The 3,537-nt window shown below is 39.1% G+C and overlaps 1 protein-coding gene across 1 annotated transcript in view; it reads left to right on the top strand.

Moving 5' to 3' along the window:
* Nucleotides 1-3,537, top strand: part of LOC102482757 (zinc finger protein 420) — a 74,367-nt gene that overhangs the window by 21,913 nt on the left and 48,917 nt on the right. The gene's annotated exons all lie outside the window — the stretch shown is intronic.

Genomic DNA, 3,537 nt, shown 5'->3' with positions numbered 1-3,537 from the left:
CTGGGTCCAGGACTCAAACCACAGTCGGCCAAGTGGGAGACCAGCACCTTAACCTCTATCCACCTGCTGACCCCAGTACCTATTTTTTTTTAATTGCCAAAGGGTGTATACTTGCCAGAGAGATGGGGAATAAAGCATCCAGTGGGGTGCAGTCATGCTGCAATCCCTCCTCCACTTCTCTATCTTGTCAGGATTTTGAGCACACATATACATGTGTCTGGCACATTTTTCAAGCCGCTGGGGCCAGTACTTGTACCATGGTTGGCCATGTGAAATCCAGCTCCCTTCACCATGAGGCTATGGAAACAGCCCTGTCTGGTTACATTTGGATGTTAAAATAACTGGGATTATAGGAAAGTCTTCTGGTTTTTGAAGGACTTGGGTAACAGATCTAGACTGTAGGTTACTTAGCCTTTTCTCTAAGGGTTTCTGGGCCTATGGTCTCTGTTGTAGTTAGTTCGCTCTACCACTGTAGTATGAAGGTGGCCAATAGCAATATATAAAAGAATGAATATGGCTGTGTTCCAGTATTATTAAAAAACAAACAAACAAAAAAACAAACAAAAAAAACCCTTGTGGGTAATAGTTTGCCAGTTTCTAATCTGGATGTCTTCCAGTATGTAAGAAAAAATTGTGACTTGCAAAATGAGGACCATAGGCTTCACCCTCTTGGCCCCAAGATCTAGCCAGGACAGTCCAATCACAAGCCATGTACATTTGAGCTCTAAGTGGCCCCTTTCAGGGACAACTGAAGATTTTCTGCCCAGTCTTCACTCTCCTGACCCCCTGGCTAGCCAGGTGTGAGTGAAGACGACACTTATGACCAGTTTCCGTTTAATCTCTGGATTTAAATAAATGTTGAGAAGAAAATAAAATGACCATAACTAGGGGGGGGAAGTGCTTATAATTATCTGGGTCTAGAACTGCTCGCAAAGTTTTTTTTTGTTGCATAATTTTTTTCAAATTGCTGAGTTTATCTATTTTACTATTGTTGAATGGTTTTACTACTAGCCAAATCTTCGAGGACTGCAGCTACGGTTTAATTTTTTTTTTCTTTTTTTGGAGAGGTTTTTGCTATAGGGCGTGTGTGCTTGCCAGAAAGACAGAGAGAGACAGAAAGCGAGAAATCACCCCCCAGGAGGGATGGCCATGCTGTAATCCCTTCTCCTCCATTCTCTTGGGATCTTGGGCACACACGCACACGCACCCAGCGTGAGTTTAAGCCACTGGGTCCAGGACTCAAGCTGTGGTCAACTACATGGGAGTCCAGTGACATAGCCATTATGCTAACTGCTGGTCCCAACTACGGTTTAATGGAGGAAATATTGTACTTTATTTTATTCAGAAATTACCATTTCAAAAAAAGTTTTAAAGAATTATTTATTTAACTTTGTTTATTATTATTATTTTTTAAATTTGACCAGAGAGAGACAGAGACAGAGAGAGAGGGAAAGTGAGAAAGCAAACTACCAGGTCAGGACTCATACTGCTGTTGGCCATGTGGGGGTACAGTGCCTTCACCACAATGCCACCTACTGGCCCTAGCCGTTTCAAAAATGTTTAATCATTTCAAAGTGACAACACTCATGGCAATAATGCTTGTGATATTTGACTAGCCAGTAGTAAGTAGAAGCCTCCATTTGTAGATAATGCATTTCTGCTTATTCTATGCATAAACATTAATAGATACACATTTAGCCTTTATTTCAGAATGTCACATATAAATAAAAGGTGTCATTAAAAATCATTGCCTTATAAACCTAGATTTGTTCACTATAAATTGTTGGAAGCATAAACATTTAATTATTTGTGTTTTCTGGTGTAGCTGTATATGATCATTAATATGTTAAAATGTAAATTGGTTATTATCTCCGTTTTTGACATAATGTGTATAGATGTGTCATATTATTTATGAGTTTCATTTCAGAAATGATAAGATGTTATAAATATTTTCTTTTTGTGCAGAGAGCAGTTTGACCCCCAGTAAGGACGCCCATGTACATCTGTCTCCCTTAGGTGTGTTTTTTGGGTGGAAACAAGAGATGAGAAGAGAGCAACAAAGATCATTCTAATTTAAGCATTTGTTGCTTTGCAAAAAGCCTGGTCTCATGATTCTGATTTTTCTTCCTCACTTCAGCCTTTTCTAGGTTCTTCTCTTTTCTAAGATAGAAATCCATAAGAAAACTAGTCATTTCCTGCACTTCTAAAAACTATGGTTCAAGTGAATTGGTATTTTTTTGCCTTCTTCTTAATTAGTTTGTTATAGGATATATGCATTTTCCATTCTTTATTTTTGAAACTTCCTTCCTAACTGACTGCACTTAAGAATGTGCTCTGGGGGCCGGTGGGTGGCATGGTTGTCAAGGGCGCTGGACTTCTACATGGCCGCCTGCAGTTTGAGTCCTGGACTTGGTGGCTTGCTTTCTCACTTTTCCCCTCTCTCTCACTCCGCCCCTCTCTGGTCAAATTAAAATAAATAAATAAAGTTAAATAAAATAATTCTTAAAAAAATAATGTGCTCTAGAATTTGTGCCATTTTTGTAAGCAATAGTGTTTCCTCCAAATATGTTAGATAGAGAAGGATGTTAAATAGCACCACACATGAAAAACTTTTGAACTTCTCTTTGGACCTAACTTAACAGTTACACAAGGTAGGAGTTGAGCTTTAGTTGGGCGCAATCTTAGTATGTGTCAAGAGCTCATATGCTTTATGAACTTTTAAAGTTTTTGCTCTAGGGCACATGTACTTACCAGAGAGAGAGATGCACAGACAGAAAAAGAGAGAGGAGAGAGGGAAAGTGAGAAATCACCCCTCTAGGAGGAGTGACCATACCACAGTCCCTCCTCTAGTCTTCTCTAGGAATTTTGGGCACACACACACATGTACGCTGTGTGATTTTCAAGCCACCAGGTCCTGGACTCAAGCTGCACAGTCAGCTATGTGGGATCTAGCACCTTAACCTCCATACCACCTTCTGGCCCATTTTATGAATTTAGGATTAGGAAAATTATTGGAAATGAAATAAAGTGAGATCAGAGATTTTCCCCAGGAATGCATAATTGATGAATATTAGCACGATGTCAAGATTCTCCTCTCAGACTCCTATCTAGACTATGGGTATATACCACCAATCTCACACTTATTTCTTAGAATCTCACTGTATTGCCCAGGCCCACTTTAAGTTCATGATCATGCTTTATCCTGGAGTCACAGAGGCATGTGACCATGCCCAGGCTTTCGTTTGGACCAGGACTTGAACCCACGACTCTGATGTCCCGCCTGTGGAGCACAGTGTCTTAGTAGAATGTGCAACTGTGGATAGACTCATTTACTAAATAATTGGTGAAAAGAAGATGCTTATGATGTAATACTCTGATATAATGATGAATCTGAAGCTTCAATAAGTTTTTTCTTTTCTATTTTTTATTTTAATTTTTAATTTAAATTTATTTATTTACATTAATTCACTATACATCACTACAGCATATAAAATGAGATTTCCCATCCAGAATATGCTGTATATTGGCTCAATCAAG

This window comes from Tupaia chinensis, unplaced genomic scaffold (assembly GCF_000334495.1).
Source record: "Tupaia chinensis unplaced genomic scaffold, TupChi_1.0 Scaffold138910_1, whole genome shotgun sequence".
NCBI classification, from domain to species: Eukaryota; Metazoa; Chordata; class Mammalia; order Scandentia; family Tupaiidae; genus Tupaia; species Tupaia belangeri.
This window is presented reverse-complemented; position numbering and strand designations above follow the sequence as displayed.